We start from the raw sequence: 26,688 nt of genomic DNA, 5'->3' as shown, positions 1-26,688 counted from the left end.
TTGTTCTCTTTCTGAAATTCATTAGTTAGGACTCTGCAAAGGGCGCCTTCATAGCCTCCTGCTCTCTCTTCGGTCTCCAGCTCCTTTTGGTTCTGCTGCCTGGGAGTTTTCATCAGTGGTCCGACTCCTCTCTGAACTTTTCATTTATGTCCTCCTAGTTTCCATTTCCAAGTCTCCTTTTGTGGACATCATGTATGTATTTCCTGTAGTCTCAAAGGACATCAATTATTGTTTTTAAGGTCTCTCTCCCCCTTGATCCAGGCTCTCTGAAGCCCCTCCCTGCTCCTTACTTAACCAGTTCACATTCATTGCTATGGGAGGCGACCCTCCAGTGAATGACAGGACCTGGCTGTCCACCCTGTGACCTCAAACAGCATATGTGACATGATTGGATGGGTCCAGCTATTTGATGAGGCATGTTCATCTGGCTTTCTTGGTCACCCAATTAGTCCCCCCCACAATGATTCCCCAACCCCCTAATCCAGGGTTAGAGGACAAGCTAACAATCGTCAGAGTTCTGAATCCACAGAAGAGAAAAAGCATTATTCTATACACATACTTACTCATAAATATTTGTTTTTCTTTAAGAACTTGTCAAATATATCTGTGTCCAAATTCAGTTTCCGTAGCTGAATTCCTTTGGAAAATCCACTCAGCATGAGTATTTCTTTAGCCATTTAGGATGGAGTGAGGAATGGAGACTTCTGACCAGTCACGGTGTTTTACCTTGCCCTCCTACCTGTCTTTGGCACAGAGGTTCATCCAGGGATTGGGGCTTCCTTGTGCCCAGCACTATCTGTCTGCCTTGAACTCTCTTCCCTCCTTGTGATCCCTTTGCTTCCAGCATTTTCTCCTCTGTTAACACATTTTCTACTCAACTATTTGCTTTCCACTTTCCAGAACTTTCTCCACATCCTTCATCTGCAGCCCCCAGAGTCCATTCCCTTTAAGAACTTGCAGCTTTTTCTAAGAACTTGCAGCTTTTTCATTTTGTGCCCATCATTGTGAGCAGTCTTAGGAGGTCACAGAGATAAACTAGCATGGGTAAACTGCCACTTCTAACCGTAAACCTGGAAATCATTTACTATAAAAATAAAATCCAGGTTAGGTGATTAGAGAGTTGGAGAGTACCATCCTAAAAGTTTGGCCAACCCCTGAGCATACCTGGGCCAAAACATGACCTTCGATTTTGGAGCGTGCAAATGATAATTAACAGATGAAGCAGGAGTTGGGGATATGATGGGATGAAAACAGCATTCAGAAGATCCGGAAACTGGCGTGGAGGAAAGAGCTAAAGGAACAGACTATGCACTGGAGAACAGGCTAACGGGAGATTTGCTACTGACTGAAAGTGGGTGAGGATTATCCTATGCCACATGTCCCCGCCCCTTGATTATTCTGTTTCCATTTGCAATAGAAAAATTAGCACAGACTAACAGCAAAGAATGTAAAGAATTACCAGGAGAGAGCATGAGATTATCTGGAATTACATTAAAAACAAGAAAACTTCACCCCTTCAAGGTGAGCACTGTACAGTAACATCAGCTTTCTTTTCCTTCCAATAGACTTTATGTAAGAGCTGATCACGGTTATTTAAAGCTTCTTATTTTAAAATTTCTTCTTTTGCTAGCAGAAAAAAACTACATGTTTGTGTGTAATAAAGAACATTCCTAAACAGACTCAGCCCCATTTCCAGATTCACGCATGCACATTTTGATAAATCTTTTGAAGAAATCAGAGGTTGATCTCATGCACATTAAAATGGCTGCATTCAAAATGTGGGTGGCACTTTAAGATTGAGGCAAAAATTACTTCCTCTGACCCTGAAGATTTTTCTTTGCAGTGTACCACACTCTGGAAGTTTGTCTCCTTTGTTTTGACACAGGGTCTCGCTCTGTAGCCCAGACTGCCCTTGAATTCTAGATTCTCCTTCCTCGGGCCTTGGAGTGCTGAGATCACAGGCATGTGACATCTGCCTGGCTGTTGCCCCTTTTTTCTCCCTGTGTGTATTGATGTGTGGTGTGTGTAAATCTATGAATGTTTTTTACATGTGTGTGGGCATGCATGAATGTGTGAAGAGCGGGTATACATGTATGTGTGCATGTATGGAGGCCCAAGTTCATGTGTCTTCTTCTATTACTGTCCAACCTACATGTTAAGTCAGGATCTCTCACTGACCCCAGAACTCACTGTTCCAGCTCGTCTGGCTCCATAGCTTGCTCCTGGGACCCTGTCCCTGCCTCCTACACTCTGGGATCATGGGTAGGTTCATGCTTACGTGGCCTTTACTTGGGTGCTGGGGAGTCAAAGCTTCTTCACTGTTGCATAGTAAATTCTTTGCCTTCTGAGCCCTCACCTCAGCCTTCCACCTCACGTACAAAGATACTTCTAGACGTGCTTCTTTCTTGTCCTTAACAGACGGTGGATCTTAATATCAACCACAGTGTTGACTAAAACAAGCAGTGTCAGCATCTCTTTAACCATTTTTTAACCAACCACATTCTTAGGTTTGTTTTTGTCTCTGTGTGGTCTACTCTATTATAGACCTATTAGGCAGTCCAGACCCAGTAAATACTTGCTGAGGCCCACGTTTGTGAGAATGGGCAACACAGAAAACCAGCAGATTCTCTGGAAGGTCTGTCCCTGGTTGTTGACATAGACTCGCTTGCATTGTGAACCTAGATGTGGTGAGCTGTATGATTCTAAGATGAAATGTTTACCCTTTGAGTTTTTATTTATTCTGTGAATAACTAGGTGTTGTGTAAAAGTATTTTTTTCAAATATTGTAGCTTCCTTGCATTAAAAAGTGTCATGAAAATAGAGTCAGACTGTAGCCAAATAGACCAACAAGTTATATCTTCCTTTACCAGTCACTGCCCTCCACAAATGACACACATAGGCTCCTTCTGGGAATTCACTGATGAATAGCAGGGGGTCATGGAGCAGGGCACAGCAGGGGAGGAGGTACACAACAAGACAGATGGAGGACAGATGGAGAAGACAGAAGACACACCCAACTGGCCTTCTTGACTTATATGTTATTAAGAAAATCTAGGTTTGTGCCCACTCATTAATAGCACGGAAATTTGACCAGACTTCATATTACCTACACACTGAAATGAATTCCAGATAGAGAAGAACAAATTCCTATCTAATGCATTTCAGGTTGGGAGGAGATCCCTTAAAGAAGATGTACAAAGCACTAACCATAAAGATTGATCAATTGGATCATGTTAAAATAAAGGAAAACTTACATGTACTAAATGATCTTGTAAATGAAGTAAAAAGGGGTATGTCCCTATAAAATACCCGGACCTGTATGACTTATAAAGGATAAAAATTAATTTTCACTTATGGTGCCAGACACTCAAATATAGAGTGCCAGCATCTGCTCAGCTTCTAGAGAAGGTTTTATGTTACTTCAACAAAGACTAAAAGCAGAATGGTAAATGGGCACATGCAAAGGAGGGAAAAGGAGACCAAATTCCCTGAAAGCTTATTTGCCCCCCCAAAAGGCATTTATTCACTCATAAGGATTCCACCTCATGACCCCAAACCTCCCATTGTGTCCAAACTTCCAAATTCCAGTTTTCAACATTGAACTGGGAGGGAGGACATACCTAACAGCAAGCCAGAGGGATGAAGGATGTACCCTTTCCCTTAGAAGTGAATCAGCACTGTACTGGGCACCTAGTATAGAGAATAGATAGCTTAGAAAAAGGCCTCTACAATCTACCAATGAGTAGTCCTGGCGTGGAAGGGTTTCCCACCTCACCCCACTGCTCTAAAGCAAAGCCCACCAGTCAAAGGTCCAACACAGCTTTCCCAGTGTTTCTTATGACTGAAGAAACAGCACAGCATGACAAGACAGGAACCAGCCCAGGATTTCAAAAGTCAACAAAACAGAGAAGATACAATAAGCAAAAGAAGCTCCAAATACAAATTTTCAGAAAATTAAATTACAGAATTTTAAAAATATAATTAAAATCCTTAGTGGGCTAAGAAAACACTGCAATTATAAGATGCTATGGAAAAATAATTATACAACAAGAAAAAGCTAATTGAATTTCCCTCTCCACATACAATTCAATAAAAAAATAAAATGCATAAACAAATAAATGGTTTGCAGATACAGCAAAAGAAATATTACAGAATACAGAAGAGAAAATATAGTCATTTTTACAGTTAATTTTGTCACCTTGACATAACATAGGAAGAGTCTCAATAAGGGATTGTGCAGATCAAGTTGGTCTGTGGGCATCTGTGTGGAGAAGTGTCTTGATTATGTTAACTAATATGCCCACTTTGGGTAGCAGCACTTTATTAGAAAGAGGAGAAAATGAGCTGAGATTAAGCTTTCACGCATGTATTGTCTCTGCTCTTGACTATGGGTGTGATTAGCTGCTTCAAGCTCCTGCCTTGACTTCCCTGCAAGGATAGACTGCAGCCAGAGCTGTCAGTTGTCGCTCTTGTCAGGGTATTTATCACAGCAATGGAAATGAGACTAGGATGGTCATCTAAAGTATAACTTCCAGTTTATCCATTGTTTACCAAGTTATAGAAACCCTGGAAAGTAAAGAATTAAGAAAATACTAGAAGAAAACACGTATGTCTGAACAGAAGACAGGAATGCCTCAGAAGTTCAGATCCAAAGAGAAAGCAAGAATCACCCAAGAGTGAAGGAAAATTAGATGCAGGTCAGATTTATCATCAGTCACAATGGATGTCAAGGACAGTGGAGAGATGTCTTCAAGGCTTTGAGGGAAAATAAGTTGACCAATGTGTCAAAGAAATGTCCATTTTGGTAAGCAGAGTGTCCTTGCTCTTCACAGAAGATGATAAGGAAAGTAGGGAGAGAAGCTGAAGGTAGACACGCCAATACTTTCATCCTCTGGATCAGGAGCCAAGGGAGGCTATCTGTGTTTGGGCAATAAAGCAAAGCATGAACTATAAACAGTGCAAGTTCACTTAGCAGAGGGACTGATGACCGTTATGAGACAATGTTGATTAAAGGTGGGAGAAGGAGCAGAAGGGGGTGGCAGAAGCCTGTAGTGGCCCAAACTGCTAATCATGAAATGATAGTGTAAGCACCACACCCAGAGACGTGATGATGGAGAAGGAGATGGTCAAGGAGAAGTAGTTGTAGGAGTTAAAGAACGGGGCGGGGGGCGGGGGGGTGGGGCGGGGAGTGAGGCAAGGAAATCCTCCTGATGGCTTCCATCATGAACCATTCTGTACTGGTTGCCTCTTTAATCATAGGTGTGAGCTACTGTGATGAATACCCGAAAGAAGACAGAGTACGAAATAACGAAACGTAGGATTTTGTTATCGTTGTGTTGTAGGGAAGATTGTAAGTAGATGGATGGATAAGAGGAGCTACCAAGCACACTAGTGCTCAGGGCAGGGGAAGCAGCTGAGGGATAAAACAGAGCGGGCAGCACAGACCCTCCAGAGTCTGCCGTGTCCACGGTGTAAAGGTTAAAGGTTACAGCACTGATTTGGCTTCGAGATCACAGTTTGACAGTCCATAGGTTCAAACCAAACCTGTGAGTGAGGTTGTCTAGAGATCAGGTGGTAGGATTAAAGAGTGGTCCAAGGATGAAACCCTAGAGAAAACTCAATCTTGAAGGGAGGAAGGGGTTTGCAAAAGGGCTGGGAGATGGCTCAGCCAGTATGGTGCTTTACCTTGTGAGCACAAGGATCTGAGTTCGATCCCCAGAACTCATGTTTAAAAAAACAAACAAACAAACAACCTTTTTTTTTAAAATGCTGAGCATGGTGTCCCAGTCTTATGATCCCAGTGCGGCCAATGTGGAGCTAGGCTGATCCCCTGGGATCACTAGCAAGCCAGCCAAGACTGCTAGGCAAGTTCCATGCCAGTGAGAGGCTCTATGTCAAGCAGGTGAATGGCTCCTGACAAATAACATCCCAGGTTGTTCTGTTGCTCCTACATGGACTTGTACATGTGTGCACATGGACCACCTGCCCCCCATACACACACACACACACACACACACACAGCAAGAAAAGAACCAAAACACTTAGTCTTCCTGAAGCCAAGTTGGGTAGAGGGTGAAGACAGAAGAAACTCAGATGCGCATGAGTTCCACTCCAAAGGGCAGAGCTCAGGAAGGACCCAGGCTGAGTACCGAGATTATGTATTCAAAGTCTACTCAGTTAAATGCAGCACAATTCCTAATGAATTCAATACAGAAATCAAGGGAGACCCTGACACTGGCTACAGGGGATATCTGTGGCATTCAAATCTATCTGTGCGGTGTGACGCTGTGACGCTGTGTAGCTGTCTTAGACCTCACTGAGCATGTACTAGACAGCCAATACCAGGGAAATAGATCTAGCTTTTCAACTTGCTTACAAAATTCAGTGTCCAGTCACCTGTATCACCTTTGCCTGAACTAGGATGTACCATGTCAAGCTGACACGGAAACTACTAGAAATGTAATGTTCTAGAAACACATTTGCTGAAACATTTTATCCCCTTGGCGACATGGTCACAGGAGGAGTCACAGCAACTATGTAAGAGAAGCGCTCATTATCACTTGTCCCTTTTAAAAACATGTCATCTGGAATGGTCTGTAATGCATGTCCCCCGTTCCCTTTAACAATTTACATGAAAACACATATTTAATTTCTGAATAAGATACTATTTCAACATGTGCTTTTTGTTTCAGAAGGGAAAAAAAGAATGACAATCAGTACTATTGAAATCCAATGGATTTGCCTTTTGTATCAATACAGAATCAGCATTTGGTGTCACCGCACCACGGCAACGGGGACGGCTGACAAACAGTGCTGCTTGTCACTTGGCAACTTAATGAGTTGGCACAAGGAGAACTCAGCATTATTGGATCTGTTCTGTATGCAAGCTTCTATCTGCTGCACCCAGCCACTAGCTAATAGATTCTCTCTGCCGCCTTCTTTCTTGTTTATTTCTTACAGGATAATTTCCTTGGATCAACACTCAGAGTTACCCTGTGGCCATAGTAATACGCCATTAAACTTAAACAAGTCTAACAATACAAAAGACTTAGCCTGGAATCAAGCACTGCTCATCCAGAGCATTTTTATAAATACAGTGATCCAGGAGTCTGCCTGCTATCCTGTGCCTGAGTCTTCTGAAAATATTGTTTGCCTTCACTGTTAAGATATGTCAAGAAGTCCATGGTAAGATCTGTTACTCTAGATGCTGACTTAAAAATTAATTTTTAAAAGGCAGAGGGGAAAAGAACAAAGCTGCCTCCATTGTACCTTGCATTTCCTGCATTTCTCCATCCTTGCATCCTTGGTCCCTCTCTGTAAAACTGCAATGGGCAGTCACCTCCGTACCTCTTCCATTATGTCTCTTCTCAGATTACTCTAGGCAGAATATTCAGCTTGACTTAATGGTCCAACCTTGCCAATGTCTTCCTGTCACACTTAAAATAAGCCTGGAAGTTCTACCCTTGATCTATAAGCCCCTGGGTGATCTGGCAACTGGTGTCATAGCCTGCCTTGCAAATTGAGATCTTCCCTTACTAATTTTGCTTTAGCAAATAGGCCCCCTGCTGTTCCTGGGAAGGAGCAAATGCTTGGAGAATGCTATGCATCTTCTGCTCTCTTTTTCTAAGAGTCTTCTCCCAGCTACCCATAGGTCTTCTTTCCTCCTTTCATTCAGGCTTTGCTCAAAGGTTACTTACTCAATGATTTTTTTAAATTTACTTACTTTTATTTTATGTGCATTGGTGTTTTGCCTGTAGGTAAGTCTGTGTGCAAATGTCAGATCTTGGAGTTACAGACAGTTGTTAGCTGCCATGTGGGTGCTGGGATTTGAACCCAGTTCTTTGGGAAAGCAGTCGGTGCCTTTAACTACTGAGCCATCTTTCCAGCCCCTCAATGATCTTTTTCAAACTATCCTGCCTAATACAACTCTCCCTGTCATCTCTGTTTTCTTCCTTGCATGCACCTCCTTCTCATGACTAGTTATGGTTTGTTAGAATGTGTTCTCCAAAAGTTCACATGCTTGAGGCCTCCTCACCCATGTGCTGGTATCGAGGTGGTACAACCATTAAGAGCCAAGGCCTTGATGGCAGAGTTGTCTTCATAGGGAATTAGCACAGAGCTCTCAAAATGCTTTAGTTCTCACAAGAATGGGTAATGAAGGATGTAGTTCTTTCTCAATTCAGCCTTCTTCTCCCCTCCCTCTCTCCATCCCTTCCTTCCTTCCTTCCTTTTCCTGTCATCTGCCCCTCTCACACACCCTACCACCACACTGCTATCCAGAAGGACCTCATCAGAGATGACTGGGTGGCAGTACTGTATTTTGAGATTGCTAGAAATGGTGAGACAAATAAGCTCCTGTTCTTTATCTAGACCATGCTAGTCTTGAACTCATAGAGAGCCACCTGCCTTTGCCTCCCAAGAGCAGGAAAGCATGCTCTACTCATGCCCAGCAGAAACAATATTCTAAGAACACTTGCCTAGTCTATATGATCTCCTGGGCTCAGTCCTTACAAAACAAATGGTATTCTATAATTAGAGAGCCAAGGTTGCCTCCAGCTGAGGAAATTGCACGGTCTGGGCTTCCAAGTGGTCTCTGAACACTCTTGAAAATGTGTTAGTAGAGAGAAGGATCCTTATATACATATCTATCATTATATGTATGTACTTGTATCATATATATATATATGTGTGTGTGTGATATATATATATATATATATATATATATATATATATATATACATATATGGATCCAAAAGCTAATTAATATCAGCCAACACTGTATATTTTACATCATGTGTCTTTAACCTAGATTTTGAATTTTAGCTTAAATTACTTGTCTTTCTTTTCCAAAAGTGAAAATTTGGTCTAGACAGGGCACTGTTCAAGCAATGACTCAATACTTAAACTATTAGTGTCATGGGTTCTTCATGATGAGAAACACTCTTTCCACGCTGACCTTTAATTTAGAAACTAAAGTGCACTATTGAGAAACTTGTTACTACAGTTATCTTTAAAAAAATAATGTTTCACCCAAAGATGAGGCCATCAGAGCCAAGTTGCCAGCATTTCTTTGAAGAAGTTTTGAAAGAACATACTGGGTTTTTTTTCCCATGAAATAACTGATATTTGTCAAACTGAAAACATTCTGAACATGATTTGAAGTTTCCCAAAGGAAGACAACTTCTAAGTATCTAACATTCCTTGAGTTGTGTGCATAGGCAAATAACTCTATGCCAAGACAACAAAATTACTCAAGTATGTTTTATAAACTTAATTTTTTTTTCCTTTGGGAAACTTCAGAATGAGATGAAAATATTCCAGTGCCCCATTTTAACAAACAACAGAAATGGTATGAAAAGGTAAATCACAGGCTAATTTCTCTCATGAATGTAGATACAAAGACCCTATTCAGTGTTTTATCAAACTGAATCTGGTAATACAAAATATATCATTGTGAGAAAGTTGATTTTACAATTACTAACTAGGTAACACACCAAAAGCATGAATTTAACTTCTCTAATTAAGAACTGGAAACAGAAAAAGCATATAACCATTTCAACACACATAGAAAATACACTTGATAAAATACAACCTTCATGACTTGAAGCTCTTCGAAAAGTCAGAACAGAAGGCTGCTCCCATCTCCCTTTATTAAATTACACATGAAAAATTACTATCTGAACATCATACTTAATGGTTAAGTGCTGAGAACTTCCCTTCATTATCAAAAGCAAGAGGAAGGCCAGCCATCAGCCTTCAGCATCCCTTCGGGGCCCAGGCAGGATATGAAGGCACAAGCAAATGGTATAAAGATTAGAAAGCAAGAAACAAGCCAACATTGTTCCCAAATGCAAGACTGAGTTCATGGAGCACTCCGAATGGTCACAGAAGTTGCCAAAGCAAGAGAAAGCAAAAAAGCCAATGAATTTTTTTCAACAGCCTCACACAAAAAGTCAAATCCTAAAAGAGACAGCAATTGCAACAGCTTCTAAACATATAGAGTGCCTGGTAATGATTCTAACAAAAGGCACACGAAGTCTGTGAGAAAAAACAAACACACAAACAAGTCCAGCTTTGTAAGACATTTAAAGGGACTTAAATAAGGACTCCATCTTGTAAAAATGTCAGTTCTCTCCAAATTAATTTAAGCTTTCAACATAATCCCATAAATTTTATGTTAGGGTTGTAGGCCTTGACTAAGTTGATCCTAAAAGTTTATATGAAAATGCAAAGCGTCAAGAATAGTCAAAAACAGAAAAATAACACCCTGGACAACAAGTGCAAGCATTCTCCAGTGATGCATAGTTCAACACAAATAAATTGATCTGTTTAGAGAGTAATGGGATTGATTGTTGTCGGCAGTAAGAAAATCACCTTAACAATTAGTAAGTGTATGTCTGTGAAGGAGGAAGGTAAGTGGCCAAGCAGGAAACTAAGGAGGGATTTGTTAGGCTGGCCACATCCTAAGTTAATGGAATGTTGATAGTCTTATTGTTTATTAGCTTATAACTCATAATCTGTGGAGTTTTGAGTATGTATGTTGTAACTGATAATAAAAATAAGCAAATAAAATATGTAAATTTAAAAATTTAGGAAGATATTGAATGTGTTTCATTATCATAAACAAACTCAGTAGGAATGGAGCGCACTAAGAAACACAGAAAATAATATGGTGACTTTTCTCTATTCATTAGCTCCTCTTGTGACCCCGCTGGGCTCTTGGCTCGGGACCCTTCCACTCTGCTCTGTCCCAGAGCCTGTGAATGAGTCCAGTGCTGAGCATGACTTTGACCTGGGGCTGAAGTCACTCTGCATTGTTGCACCAAAGGTCCGGTGATGGGACAGAACTGAGAATCTTGCCTTCCTTTCCAAGACAAACAAATAAGTAAGAAAAGGCAGGAAGCATGAGAATCAGGACTCTCTAAACCCATTTGCTTTGTCACCAAACCGACGACAGGGCCAAGAGCAGAAGGAACAAGCTGTGAATCTGTTTCGACTTGCAATGAGCCAAGAGTGAGGACGGCCTTGGCAGCGAAGGAAGGCTGCAGGGAGAGGAGAAGAGAGTAGTGTCCTGGGGCGATAGACAGATGAGGAGCATCAGAGCCGGAACAGGGCCGAGATCGGCTGGCGAAGGGTCATCTCTCCCAACAAGTCCTCTCAGTGCCCACATCCCTTGTCTCTGATCACCTGGAGGGGCCACCCCCAGGCCTCCATGCCCTGAGCCCTTTTGGTTGGAACTCCTATGGGGAGGTGTCTGGCAGCAAACCCGGGTCACATGGAAGGAGAACAGCTGCGGGCTGCTCGGAGCTCTCCACTACCACAAACCTGAGTCTTCCCACAGCTACACCAGAGGCTGGAATCCTGATGGCTTCTATCCTACAGATCCAGGGCTTTACCATGTTCATGGAGAGGCCCTTTGTGGTCACTGAAACTGCTGTTAAGTTAACTTACATCATCAAAATTCTCTAGACACATAAAAATGATTTTGAGGCTGCTTGTACAATCAAAATAGTAATAAAAAGGTGTTTAGTATGCAGAAGCCGCTAGCTGCTCCCAGCTGGCCTGGAGTCACCGATTGCTGTTCCTCCCCTGTCAATACCCGCTTCCACATTGGTGTCAAAGGAGTCAGAGCCCGGCCCAGGGTGTCATTATCATGTTTTAGATCCGTCTGTTTCTCTTCCATCTGCCACTGTCCTACTTCAGATCCTGCTCCATGACCCCTTTTGTGACTTAGCACAACAGCCTCCCAAGGTCTCCCTGTCCCTCTCACGCCTTTAATCTACCCATCAAAGTTGTGGGTCCTGCCTTCTGCCCACAAATCTGCTCAGAACTCCTCATCGTCAGCAGTCTACAGGAACTCCCAGGAGTTTGTAAGGAGTGCTAAACCTACTTGCATAACAGTGCAGGGCCTCAGCCTATACTCAGCTCTCTCCAATCATACCCCCCCTCCAACCCTAGACTGCTGCTATGGTGCTCTCTTCTCCCTCTGCCAAGTTCATCTCATCAACACTCACAGCTTCACACAGGAGCTGTTTCTGAGCCCGGAGGTCTGTCTCTACCGCTCCTGGCAATGATACACTAGCACCGTCAAATAACATAACGATCCCCCTGTTCCCAGAGCTCCCACAAGACTTCGGTTAAACTTCAGTTACAGCACCCTTTTCACTTAACGTACCTACAAATAACCTCTTAGTTTTCTTTTCCAAGACTTCTCTTTCCTCAGTCTGTCCCATCTCAGGAAAGGAAGATACTACCCACAGCCCTGCTCCAACCAGGAGAGGAATCTTCCCTCATTCTCTTCCTGTTCTCTTGGCTATCTTCCATCTAGAATCCCATCGGCACTGCTTCGAATCAGTTAGTCAAGCTGATGACATCTCGGTGCTATTGCGGCTGCTTCTGGGGTCATGGCTGCGGACCTCTCCCACCTCCATACTTTCATTCTGCATCCCATCACCTTCTCCACACCAGAGGCGCTGGGACCCTCCCATCAGATCGTCGAAGGACTCCACAGCCATCCTATTAATTTGAATTTCCACATTAAGTACTATATATATATATATGTGACATATAGAAATACTTTAAATGTTTCAATTATATTGTGAGCATAAAGAAGCATCTGTTTGGAAAAATTATCTTATCGGGTAAGACCTATAAAATGAATGCATCTGAGACATTCTTCAGTCAGTCCACTCAGAATTAAATCGCCAAAGCCAATACATATATGTTCATGTCAGTTCATCCTTACATTGGACGGATTTGACATTTCTGCCTTATTTTATGCCTCACATGTAGGCAAAATACACAGCATCATTTATGGTCATCTCTATAAGGAAATCTCAGAGACCACTATGGAAGAAGGGTCAGAAGAATGTAAGAGATGCAGGATGTGGAGGGGTGTTGTGAAATGCTGGCCTTAGAACATAACATGGTTGTTGCTCACATGAACTCAAACCTGGATGTGACCCATGCAAGATGAATCAAGGTAAAAATCCATCGCAGAGCAGGGAGTGTCTCCCAAAGCCCTAACCCTGGTCGAAGAGCTAGTGGCAGATGCAGAGGGAGGGGTAGTGGCAGGTCTCAGCTAGGGAGTGGACATTAGCAGGTTGCCCATGCTCCAAGGGATGACCCCCACATTCACGAACCTATGCGCAACACTAATGGAACTCAATGGGTTATAGAATATAAAGAGGATATGAAGTTGGGAAGGAAGAAGTGTAGTGAGGGGATGAGGTGAGGGAGGTCATAGGGAGGATGTGACCAAGATACATTGTACACTTGCGTGAAGTTTTCACACAAAAATATATAAATAAATGTTGTAAAAAAAAATTTTAATTTTTCCATTAGCTTGAAACACACCAAACATGTATTCATTAATTCCATGGAGCTGAGTGAGATACTGTCTCCTAGAATCCACTATTAAAATGAAAATACTTCTGGGAAGAGATAAACAAACAAGCCATTATCCTGCTTTAATACTACAACTTAATTTACTTCATTCACAAACAAGGTTTGGGGGAATAAATCCTGATGGGTAGAGGAGAGTGTTGGGTGCTTTTAGGTAGACAGATCTGCAACATATCATTATGCACATCACCATTAGCCAGACAAGTTGACACAGCGACATATCTTGGAAAGTACAGTGTTAATGACCTCCCAGGGCTGTAGGAAAGGTGAAAAGGTACTGGAAACATGCAGGACACACTTGACAGGGGAGTAAGGACATGACTTGTTCTGCTGGTGAGTTGTTGTCTATGGCACCCCATGCATGACATATGGAAATCTTGAAAGAAGAGGTTATATTTTATTCTCTAGAGGCCTCATGCCACAGTAAAGCATGTTGAACCCAGAAGGCATGCAATAATAATGACACCTGTGATTCAAATTTTTATTTAAATAAAATGTCACTGACTTGATGTGAACTTTGTATTTCAGATTTAGAGCTAGCATTTTTTAAAGTGTTTCAAATTGATCCTGAACAATACCAAGTGTTGGCAAGTTTGACAATCAACTAGAATTCACATATCTGGCTGGTGGAGTCTAATTTGACATAATCAATTTGGAAAACTGTCTATCAGTGTGTCCTAAAAAGTAAGTGTCTGTCTACTCTATAACTCAATAACAGACATGACCACCAGAAAACATGTACATGATGTTCAGAGATGCTTTATTCAAAATAATAAAGAAAAACCTGAAGGACTAGTGAGATGGCTTAGTGGATAAGACATTTCTTTCCCCAATACAATGTAAACCTGATGACCTGAGTTCAACCCCAGAATCTATGTAAAGATATGAAGAGAAAAATGGCTACACAAAAGTAACCTCTGACCTCCACATGTGCAAGCCCCCCGTAATATGCACATACTAATACAAAATTATTAAAACTAGAAGACTGTCCATCAGTAAAGTTATGAACAATTAAATGGTAGTATATTCACTCAATGGAATGGCCCTGCCACGGAAAAGGTATTTTTACTCAAGTATACACTCCAGAAAGAAGGAGTATATGTTTTGTGGTGCCATTTGTGTGAAGTTCCAGAACAGACAAGACATCCTCAGGATGCTGGCTGAGACTAGAAGTCAGAATAGTGGCTTTCTTTTGGCAAGGGGCTATAAAATATGAGAGAGAGGCGAGTAAGAAATCACTGTGGGGTGCCAAAGAAATGACTCCCCAGTTAAGAGTGCCCGCTGCTCTTGCAGAAGACCAAGGATCAGTTCCCAGCGCCTCTGCCGGGTGCCTCACAGCTACCCGAAATAGGAAGTGCACACAAACTCCTAAAGCAACAAACACATCTTGAGTCGCTGTGTATGTGTGTCCGTGTGTGTGTGTGTGTGTGTGTGTGTGTGTGTGTGTGTGTGTGTGTGTTAGAAATTATTTCGGTATTTATTTAGATAGGGCCTTGTAATGCAGTCCATATTAGTTTCACACTAGCAGTCCCCCTTGGCCTTCCAAGTGCTGTGATTCAGACATGTCCCATCATACTTGGCACTTGTATCTTGATCTATATGGAAAGCAAACATGTGCATCATATGTCAATTTCCACTGGATTGTAGGTTGAAGATTTCTGTGTTTTGTTTACTGATACTTCATTAAAAAGGTAAAATTTAAAAAACACTGTTTCTCAACAGCTTAATATTTGTTTTAATCACTTTAATTATGGGAAGCCAATCATCATTAAACATACTTTTGTTGTTAGTTATAACTTGGACATTGGATCGTCTGAAAGAATTCTTCAGCCAGTCAAATATGGATCTTACTCTACCCTACATAGTTTCTGTATCAACTGTTTGCTCCCTGATAACATCTAAAATGAACCTATTCAAAAGACAGACACAGGAAGACATCCAGAGGTAACAGGACAGACACAGAGATGGGTATCTACCAGGGGTGCAGTGCAGTGGCAAGAGCAAGTAGTACAAGACTCTGGGTTTGACCCTTAGCCCTGCTTTTAAAAACAATAGCACCCCCTGTCTGTACATGAAAGTCCTCAGTCTGTTCCAAGCAATAGCTATCACTGAGGGCTCTGCGTGGTTAATAAGACACATACAGAGACGTAGCTAATTCATGGAACTCTACGGTTGATACACATTATTCACCCATCCGCTAAACCCTCTATCTTATCTAGGCCAACCCCTAACTAGAGAGCTATCAAGCCACCACTTAAACATTACAGAAGCCAGCGGTGGGAGCTATGTGAGCAATATTACGTCAAAGTCTAAAAACAATGGGAGGAGCCAAAAATAAGGACCACCAAATCAACCACTTGCAGTTGCTACCTCTTCTTCTGGAGACTGATATGGTTAATATATCATCTGCATTAAAAGAGAGACTGAATACATTATTAATAGCTAAAGCAGAAATGAAGTTATATTATATAAGTATCTCTAGATGAAATCTCCAGCATTTGAAAAATTCTGGAAAGTCATGTTAAATAACATTACCTCAGTTGTCACAGCCAAACCTCTTGAAAATTAGCCAAGAACCTTTCAGAGAGCTTTAAAGAAAACCCTCAATCCTTCAGCAAAATGGAGCAAAAATCTCTGCCCTCCATGCTTGCTTCCATGAGAACCAGCATCAGAGGACCACCATCAATCTCTTAGAAGATGCCACATGCCCCCTGAAGGGCTTCCAAAGAAGTATGATTCATTCAAAATGTGGATTAAAACTGCCTGCCCCATTTTAACAACAACTCACTACTGTACTTTGGATGGTCTTCAGTATGACTTTCCACACGAATGGAAACACATCTATCATACATTATAATTTTGTGTTTTATCTGACTTGAGCAAATTATTCACCATCAAGTGTTTTTCTTGTATTAGAAATAGCAAAATTGGCCAGTAACCAGAAAAAAAACCAGCAGCAAGAAGTTAAACACCTATTTTCCCTCAAAAATAATAATGTTTTCATAATTTTTTTTTCATTTTCAGAGAACAATTTCCCTACAGCTCAGCATCTCTCCTAGAAGACCTAAAAGTTTACAGAATTTCAACTTCCCAAATCGAATGTATAAAAACCTTAAAATCTATACTATCAGTTTCCTCCCTTTCTTGTCATTTTTTGTGGGTAGTCGATGAAAGAATAGGATAGTGGGCCAGACAGTGAGACTAATAGAAAAATTACAGTAGTTTTTGGAACTGGTTGGGCCAGGATATCAAAAAAGCATCAATATTCATAAATTTCTCAGGGAAACATGATTTGCAAAATAATTAAGGCTCAAACACCAATAAATCAGCTGAAGCTACTTGAACCAGCAGAAGAGTCACTGATATGCATGCTCTACCCATGACGAACAAGCTCTCACTCAGCACACACAGTACAGTCTTCCTATAGGGCTACCTTTGTCTACCCAACTGTAAATAAAATCATTGAGTATTGTGCCCTTTGGTTAGATAACATTGAATAGGGAGCTTTTGTTTTTAAAACAAAGAAAACCAGCAGAAGTGGGATTATTAAATGCTTATAGACTGTGTGGCTTGAATCTGAAATGTTCCCCTGGCCAGGTTCATATCATGAATGCTTGTTCTTCAGTGGGTGGTGCTAATTGGGGAGGCTGTAAGATCTTAGGCTTTGGGGCCTCACTTGTGGAATGTTGGAATGGACCTTTAAAGGTTTTAGCCTGGTCCCTGCTTCCTGATGTACTGTAGAGCCTCTAATCCATGTTCCCGACACCATAGACCATGCCACTCCATTGGACGCTTTCGCCTCTATAAAGGACTAAAACCTTTAAAACCATGAGGCAGAATAAAATTTTCTTTTCTTGTTCCTATCACATATTTTGGGTGCAGCAATGAAAAAGTTTATGTGTGGCCATTTTTTCATCATAATAATCATTCTCAAAGAAGTAAAGGAAACAGCGGTTCACTCTACCTCAGTAAAGGTGAATACCCGGTAAAGACATACTGGAGTACTTTTCTCTACAAAATTTCCGTGACCCTGAAAGTCACATCGAAAGAATCAGAAGACAGCATGAGGCATTTTGAGTCAAAAGCACACTTGTTCAGCCAGCTGGGAAGTCACAAGATGATAACAAGGTTGAAATGACTGAAAGCCAGTTTTCCACTTGGCACTGACAGGCCATCTGAAGGATGTGTGCCCCTGGCTACAGAGCTCTGAGGCTGCACTTTGATCTGAAGGCAGGAAAGAGATGAAGTCAGCTTGGTTCACCTTCTCCTCAGCCAGCAAGTTAGCCTTTACCAATTTTGTCATTCAAGCACTAACCAGCTATGTTACCAGAAAGCTAGGCAAACAGGCTACAAGGATATGATCAAAACATTTTATGTTTACTTTGTTCTTTGAAGAGTCCCATTGGAGAGGTTGGAAGGTGAACTTTCTTTTGTTCTGTATGAAAACTTCAGCAGGTGCCAGGACCTTCCTCTTAACTTGAAGTCATTAGGAATCACTTGAACTTATTAAATACTTCAACCATTTTTACAGTAATATTTAGAAGTTCAACTCTTCCTTCCAAGTCTAGATGGGTTTCAGACCAAGTCTTAAAGTAGGCTGAGCATCAAGATTGCCTTCAACAGCTGTTAATCCCCACAGGCTTTGGAATACAAGGAAAGAGGAAGGAGGAGGAGGAGACAGCTCTTACTAGAGCTGATGTTATCAAAAGCTGGCAACCAATTCTATGGGCCCAGAGCACTCAATGCTTGTTCCGCCCTGTGTGAGCTGCTGGATGGTAGCCTTGAAAGAGTGTCTCCATCCTGGAGTTGGAGCTGGGGTGTAGCTCAGTTGTTTAGCTCTCGCCTAGCCTGTGCAAGGACCTGGATTCCATCCTTATCACTACAAAACAAAATAATCCTCTCCCAATCCAGGAGGCATCTCTCTTGCCAATCCCCGAGCCTTTGGTGAGTGCAGTTTAAGGCCATGCTGTCTTAAAACCACCTCTATACCCTTGGAATCTGGCATCCATTTCTGGCTCCTGGGGTCTACTGTGGAATATTAGTTTAAGATGTGTTACATTCATTCATGCTTTGGAACATTTGTTTAATGATGCAAAGATGTGTTGCATTCTTTTATGTTCATTTGTTTAACTCTAATAACTCTGTTATTTTGCCTGTCTAAAATACCTGATTGGTCTAATAAAGAGCTGAACAGCCAATAGCTAGGCTGGAGGGGGATAGGCAGGGCTGCCAGGCAGCGAGAATAAATAGAAGGAGAAAAAGAGAAGAGGGAAGAATGAGAAAAGGAAAAGGAGAGGTGGATGCCAGGGGCCAGCCACTGAGCCACTCACCCAGTTATGGAGTAAAAAAAGAAAGAAATAGAATAGATAAATGTAAAAGTCCAGAGACAAAAAGTAGATGGGATAATTTAAGAAAAGTTGGTTAGAAACAAGCCAAGCTAAGGCCAGGCATTCATAGGTAAGAATAAGTATCCATGTATTTAGTTGGGAGCTTGGTTGCAGGCCCCCAAAGAGCAAAGAGTAAAAACGAAAGAAAAAAACTAACAGGGTCCCTTCCGCAGAGGTCAATTTACTAGACAGAGCAAAGAGAACATGCCAGTTGTTCTCAGAGGCAGCCCATCGCTGGCACACAAACAGAAATCACTTAGTTTCACTTTCTTCACAAACACTGGCAGGACAGGCAGACTCTGTCAGGAAAGCCTCGCTCATGGCGCCAGAATCCACAGAACAGCCTTGCACAAATCTCCACCTAAACTACAAGATTCCAGCCTCTGCTTGGTTCCCTGCAAGCGAGGGAGCCCAGCAATTACATCCCCAGGAAGTTCCAGAAAGACTAAGGATAAAAGGCCAGGCTGTGTCCAGAATCTTCTCTTTACAGCCCTGCCTCTTGTCCATAGTCTGATCATTCAAAGCTTGTGGCTTATTTTCAAAACCATCTTGTCTGCCAACTCACACATGTATTGAATTTGGATCCCTGGTGAGAAATTCCATTACACCTCAGCCAGAGCAGCCCAAGAGACTCGGCTGACTGTTAAACCCAGAGGTTCTACTTTTTCCAGTAACTGTTACCCCTGGCTACACTCTGGATATCCTTTCCCCTTGGAAAGTGACCGACCTTAGTTCCCAGTGCATCCAAAAATATTAATCCACATTGATAAATAAAATAGCCTGATACACACACACACACACACACACACACACACACACACACACACACACACACACACACACACACCACTGCTACTTAGGAAGCACTCTTGTCTAAAAGAAATTACACTGAATTTAACCAAGTTGCTGAGACAATGTGCCAACTCACAGATTATACCCAAGACAGAGAAATGAGTTACAGGATTCCTTGCAGAGGCTATCCATCAGAAGGGTGAACTGCCATAGGAAAAATGAAACTACATCTCCATCAAAGCAAGCCATGAGAAAGAAAGAGGAATGGGGGACTGGATGCATAATAAAATAAAGTTACAAGATACAGTGATAAAATGTAAAGTGAGGGCTGTGTTCACATATGAATTTGAAAAGAAACAATAAAAAGATAACTTTGAAGCCTCTGGGGAAATTTGAATATGGATTAGGTATTGCATGGTACAATGAACCAATACACTTGGGAACAATAATGCTGTAATGGTTGTGAAAATAAAAGTCTTTTTCAATTAGAAATGTACACGGCCGTATTTATATGTGAAATGGCATAATGCCTGATAATTGCCTTAAAGTGGTTCTACAAAAGTTTTTAAATAGCCAGGGATGGTGGCACGGGCCTGTGCCTCCGTACTCGGGAAGACAAGCTAGGAATAGAACGTAGGTGAAGAGCAGAGCACTTTGAGTTCAAGGCCATCTGGGCCACGGAGTAAGACCCCCACACAAATGTTTTTAACCACTGAGAGCCTGAAAGGAACAAATGAAGTAAGACTGGCAAAGTGTTAGTGTTCATCGGGGCTGGATGGCAGGTTCATGAAAGTTCATTAGATTTTATTTGTGTGATGGGAAGAATTTAAGAATCAAAAGTCTTCATAAGGACCATTGGCTGTATCCTGAAAATGACAAGGAAACTTCACTCGTAAAATCTTAACTATCTGGCTGCCTAAAACAGACCCAAATTGGTACAACATCAACAGACATGCTAACATGTAAGTAGGAAATCTTATGGGGTCCCACCCAACCCTAGACAAAGAACTATAGGAAACTTGGGAATGCTGGGAATAGGAGAAACTGTGTTCCCCAGGGATGAGCCCCCAATTGGTATCCAATACCAACTGATCAGTCTTGAAGTCACAGGTAACACTAAACAGACTGAGCAGGTTGTATTTATACATTTAGGCAGTTCTGTGAGATGACTGAAGAATAAAGAGTGCTTCCTACCCTTTCAGAGGACCCATGTTTAGTTCCAAGCACCACGTCAAGTGACTCATAACCGCCTATAATCCCAGCTCCAGGGGATCCAATGCCTTTTCTGGCTTCACAGGCACCAGCAGACATATGGCATATACCCATATAGACATATTCACATAAATAAAAGTATTTTTTTAAACAAAGGACATATGTCAATGTCATGCCCATGACTGTTCACTTCTGTTTTGTAGGGATCTCAGACTAGTGAGCTAAGGGCTCAGATGGGCAGAGGGAGGTGAGAAGAGGGAGATGAGCAGAGGGAGGTGGGCAGAGGGAGGTGGGCAGAGGGAAAGGAAGGGTACTTCTCCTTCTTCTCTGATGATGGAGAAGAGCCAAGCCTGGGGAGATCCCAACCTCAGCTGTTAGGAGTCATTTCCTTGTGACCCATTCTTTGGTCAGACTGGCCACTACTCCACACAGTAAGACTGTCACTGTTTGTCCATTGGTCATCACAGCTGATACGGAGAGGGACCCGACAAGTCTTGCTGGCGGGGAATCTCAATCCTGAGCAGCCATCTCTTGCCACATCTGGTTGCATCTCCCAGCACACTCCCAATCGGCAGACAGAAGCCCCTTCACTTTGACAGAGGAATCTTCCTATCTCACCTGCTAAAGAGTGCAAGCTAGTCTGACCAAACAAGGGCAATGCAGGGGCATGTCCATGAGTGGGATGCCATCTGTGGCTCTCCCAGAGCCCACACATTTGGATTTTTTTCCTCTATCACTGGCAATAACCATAACTTCGCTCATCAATGTTCCTCTCTATGCTCTGGGGCAGGCCAGAATGTACAACCTCTGCATTGACACCCAGTTAGAGAATGCACAACAGACTCACTTACCCGTGGGTTATGTCAACATCCACATGTCCTCCATCTTTACTTAGGTCAGAAGCCTGGGACCATCCAATCTCTACTAAACTCTGCCGTTCCTGGTAGAAAAGAGAGAGGGGTAAACTTCACTCACAAAGATTGCTCGTAGAAGAAAAGCCCATTACCCCCCTCTGTCTTGGGCTTCCTTCTATTTTTAACTAGGAAAAGTTTGGCTAAACTTTTTTTTTTTTCACCTAGCAATAGTTCTGGAGTTGTCGCCAGCCTTGCTGGAGTGTGCACCAGTTCTACTCTTGGGGCTGGGGGTGTGGAATAAAATGACAATGATGGGATGCTTCCCCGGAGACTTGACCCGATGAAGAATCACCTAGGAGACACCCCTCTGGGCATGTTTGTGAGGGTGTCTCCAGAGAGGCTTCACGGATGAGTCAACGTCACCCTGAATGTAGACAGGACCCTGTGGGGTGGGGTCCAAGATTGAAAAAAAAGGAGGGGGGGGACTGAGCTCTGGAGACAACTCAGTTAAGAATTTGCCTCACAAACATCATTTGATCTTTAGTCCAGGGTGCTTACAACCCAGCTCAGGGGAAGAGGATCCCTGGGGCTCATGGGCCAGTCAGTCTAAGTAACCAGCAAGCTCCAGGAGATAGGGTGATGTCAAAGATTACCCTTTGGACGGATGGACACACACACACAGCAAGCTGAGCACCAGCATTCATCTCTCTGCCTCCTGACTTCAGACACAGGGTGATCAGCTGCGTCACACTCCCGCGGAGATGCCCTTCCCGCCAGGATAGGCCTGTATGGTACCCTCCAACCATGAGACAAAACAAACCCCTCCCTTAAACTGCTTCGTGTCAGGCGTCTGGTCACAGCAAGGAGAAGTTAGCCACAAACTCGCTAAAGCAGGCGGTTAGCAGCACAGGCCATCCTGTTGCGTGTGTGGGATCAGGTTTCTGCCTTAGGCGGGGAAAACACTAAATCAAACAGAACACACCCCCATTGGGTCTAAAAATGACATGGAATGGGGATGGGGCCAGGATCTGCCACTTCCCAGACATCTGACTGAGAAACAGGAACAGTGTTTGGAGTTAAGCTATTGTGACTTAACTGTAAAACAAGAGAGGTGGCTGAGATGAGTCCCAGCTCCGCGGGAGCACTCACAGCCAAGGACTACATGAAGCTGTTAGTACCGGGCTCACAGCAGTTACTCAGCCCCTAGCCACAGTTCAAATGTGAAATAAAGGGCCTGGTGGAGTCCAACACCAATGGATCGTGTAGGTGTGGCTGCACAGAGCGGGGCGGCAGCGGAAAAACTGACAAAGCGTGCTAGCTCCCTTCCACCCAGCGAAGGGCTGGTGCCTGCTTCCAGATCAGATACCGCCTTCAAGTTCAGGTGCGGGCAGCATGCAGGCGAGGCCACCTCGGAGGCACAGGGCAACAAACAGGCCACAGATGCCTGCTAAATTGTATTTGCCTATAGGTAGATAGTTTGCCACTGGCATTTAGAGCAAGAATTTATCATATAGACTTTTTTTTTCATGTCTCTCAAAGTCCCAGCCATGTTACATAAGCTGGGCCAGCATGTGGTCAGTAGCAAGGGCCGTGATAATCCAGGGCAAGAAGCACGTATCACACTCAGTAGCTTCCTGAGACCCTCCATATATTCATAAATCAGCCATCTCACCCAAGAGGGAGATGTTCATCACCCCAGTGCCTCTCACATTTAGACTGAACTACCACCTATATTCTTAATGTTATTGTTTATGTCTCTGCCTTTCAGTTAGGATCAAGCCTGTTCTTGCCAGCTTAATATGTTCTTTCTATTAAAAATTCCTAAATGGACCTTCTCTTCTGGTCTTGCAATGCTCACAAAGCTTCTGGGGTGATTTAGGTATAGTAGAAGACCCTGAGTACCTAAGCATGAAGTGCCTTCAACTGCATTTAGGAGAAATCATAAAGGCCCAAATTCACCTGCCCCCATTCCTTTCTTCTATCCCCCACTGCCCACACATCCCTCTTCTTCACTCCAGAAATGCCAGGGACACACTGACATGCTATCAGTTATCACACAAACCAAGTTCTTGCTTCTGAGCCTGTGCACAGCCTATTGCTTCTAGAAAGCCCTCTTTGCTGGGATAATTCCTTCCAATCTTCAGTCCTTGGGCAACACTGCTAAGTGGACACTTTCTCTAAAACCCTTTCTCCTGGTCGCAATGTTTTCTTACTCCCTTTTATAACATCCTTTACTTCACTCTGAAGAACTTAGGACAACCTATAACTCCAGAGAGGGAGGTGTACATGTAGATGGAGATAAGTGATAAACAGGTCTGTATCTCTACTACAGGACAGAGATGTCCTCAGTGGTAGGGATTCTACCATTATCTGCAACCTCTAGCCTATTCAGCTATAAAGAAGAAAGAGACAGCAACAAAATAAACATATCATGATTTTAACTTGAATAGAGTTAGAATATTTCACATACCCTCTGTTCCTAAAGCAAACCTTTGTTACAAACACATAATACTCCCACATACCCTGCAGTTATGGAAAACCTTAGATTGCATAATTCCAAACTATAATTGGAAAAATCCACTGAGTTCTCTACTGAGAACAATTACAAAAGTTGGATGAAAGAGAAGGAAAAGCCGAAGCAGAAGAAGGATGTGCTGTCTCGAGCACTCATCTTCAATCAAGACAAACGGACTTGAGGGAACGGAGGAAACACAGGACGCAGAGCTCTCCCTTTGCATCTTGCTTCCTTCATCAATCAGTTTCTACATGACTCGTAGCTTAGGAGCCTCCCCTAGCTGAGGAGACCAAAAGGAAATTGAGGACAGCCAGTACAACAAGGACTTGAGGTGCTGAGGACCCGAAGGAACCCTTAGAAACAACCCGAGCCTTCTTCTCCACCTTTGACTTAAAGGATTTGATAGATCTAAAGCTATGAGAAAGCTGCTGTCAAGGGTCTAAAATCCCAAGCACAAGTTGTGGCTACCTTAGTTTACCTGGGAGTTGAACTTTAGGGTCTACCACAGACAAAGGGCCCTTAGTAAGCATCCTGTGATTTCAGGCAAGGTCTCAGTGGGCTGTGCCTTGGGAGTCAAGAAAACAAGACCGAAACCAAACTCAAATTCCTGCTCTGATCTTTGAAATAACTGAATGGCTCTGAATGAACAGTTTTATTCTGCTGTCTTCCACGGGGAAAGATTAAACCCTTTCCCGGGGAGGACACCGGCATGCAGGCACTCGACCTTTATTTCTGTTTTTTCTTCTCTGGTTTTTCAATGTGTATGGATGGGTGCTTCGCCTGCAGGTATGTCTGTGTGCCATGTGAGTGGAGTGCCTGTGCCGTGGTCAGAGGAGGCCATCAGACACCCGGGGACGGAGTCACAGAAGCTTGTGAGCTGTCGTGTGGGAGCTGGGAACGGAGCTCAGGTCTCCAGTGCTCCTACCAGCCCTGCCTCTATAGACCTCTACAATTTTATATATAAAATATAGAATGTCTGATTAAAAAATTATGAATAACAACAAAGGGGAGCAAATGGCCAAAACCAAGAGGAGGGAAGACAGGCAAGAGAGGATTACAGCTGACCTATGTGTCACAATGATCAGAATCAAATACTCTCATTACTATGCTTGAGAAATAAAGATGGAAAATTTTACCAGATACTAGTCATCTGTATCTTAAAAAAAAATCAAAGGGAGCTCTAAAAATTATAAGAAAAATAGATGGCTTTGCAAGAGGGGCTACTCTAGGAAATAGATGGTGATGTAAAATAGTTAATCAGAAGCACTGAGAAGAAAGGAAGGACAACTAGAGAAGTGAGTGCCATGTGATGCTGAGAATTCTCTGAAACTGAGGAAAGACCCCAAGCTCTGGATTAAGCACCTCCAACTCCATTTAGGAGGAATTTAAGAAAACAAGAGAGTATTTTCCCTAAAGAGAAACAACTCAAGAACAGCTAGGACTAGATAGGAACAAATACAGAGACCCACAGCAAGACACGGTGCAGAGAGAGAGAGACCATAGAACACACTGCTCTAAACGGGATGTCTCCATCACATCCCTCCCCTCAGCCCTCTGGGAGCCTGCAGAAGAAAAGACAGAAAGAGGGCAAGAGCCAGAGGGGAAGGAACTCACAGAGACTGAGGCAGCAAGCACAGGGCCCACACAGGCCTGTACCAGGTGCTCTGCACATATACTACAGCTCTTGGCTTAGTACTTTTACAGGACTCCCATGTATGCAAACAAGTGGATCTCTGATTCTTGTGCCTTCTCATGGGGCTCTTTTATTTTTCTGTTGGCTTAGCTTGGCCATCTTTAATATGTTGGATTTGTTTCTGCACATATACTATAGCTTTTGGTTTAGTACTTTTATGGGACTCCCATGTATGCAAACAAATGGGTCTCTGACTCTTATGCCTTCTCATGGGGCTCTTTGATTTGTCTGTTGACTTGGCTTGTCCATCTTTAATGTGATGGGTTTTGTTTTATCTTATTCTATTTTATTTTGTCATGTTTGGTTGTTATGTCCCAGAAGCCTGTTCTTTTCCAAAGAGAGACAGAGAGGGAGTGGATCTGAATGGGAGAGAGAGATGCAGCAACCAGGAGGTGGAGAGGGAGGGGAAACTATTCAGATAAAAAAAATATTGGTGCATGAGTCGGCTTTTTGGAACCTAGGGCCTATGCTGAGACACTTTGCTCAGCTTGAGTGCAGGGAGGAGGGGACTGGACCTGCCTCACCTGAATGTACCAGGCTCTGCTGACTCCCCAGGGGAGACCTTGCCTTGGAGGAGGTGGGAATGGGGGATGGAATTGGGGGAGAGGCTGGGGGTTGGAGGAGGGAGGACAGGGGAATTCATGGCTGATATGTAAAATGAATAGAAAATCTCTTAATAAAAAAAATTAAAAAAGGAATAGGACTTTAACATTAAAAACAAAGTTATACCCCCCAAATAACAGAACAGCTGAGCTGAAAGGGAGGATGGCAGGGAGGGGGAAATGGCGTGTTCACGCTTGCCTCAGAGCTCCAAGCTCCACTGTGGAAGCA

General features: G+C 42.8%; 1 protein-coding gene across 8 annotated transcripts in view; it reads right to left on the bottom strand.

The window, feature by feature from the left end:
- The window catches only part of Csgalnact1 (chondroitin sulfate N-acetylgalactosaminyltransferase 1), a 329,328-nt gene that overhangs the window by 135,401 nt on the left and 167,239 nt on the right, over window positions 1-26,688 (bottom strand). For 7 of the 8 annotated variants that reach the window (XM_076553249.1, XM_042262475.2, XM_006989566.4 and 4 more), the window contains one exon: window positions 21,647-21,735. The exons of the other annotated variant lie outside the window; for it this stretch is intronic. The gene's annotated coding sequence lies outside the window, so the exon portion shown is untranslated. The remainder of the gene's footprint in view (window positions 1-21,646; window positions 21,736-26,688) is intronic. 8 annotated transcript variants of the gene reach the window in all.

This window comes from Peromyscus maniculatus, chromosome 17, assembly GCF_049852395.1.
Source record: "Peromyscus maniculatus bairdii isolate BWxNUB_F1_BW_parent chromosome 17, HU_Pman_BW_mat_3.1, whole genome shotgun sequence".
Lineage (NCBI taxonomy): Eukaryota > Metazoa > Chordata > Mammalia > Rodentia > Cricetidae > Peromyscus > Peromyscus maniculatus.
The sequence above is the reverse complement of the archived record's forward strand: the minus strand, read 5'-3'. Positions and strand labels throughout refer to the sequence as shown.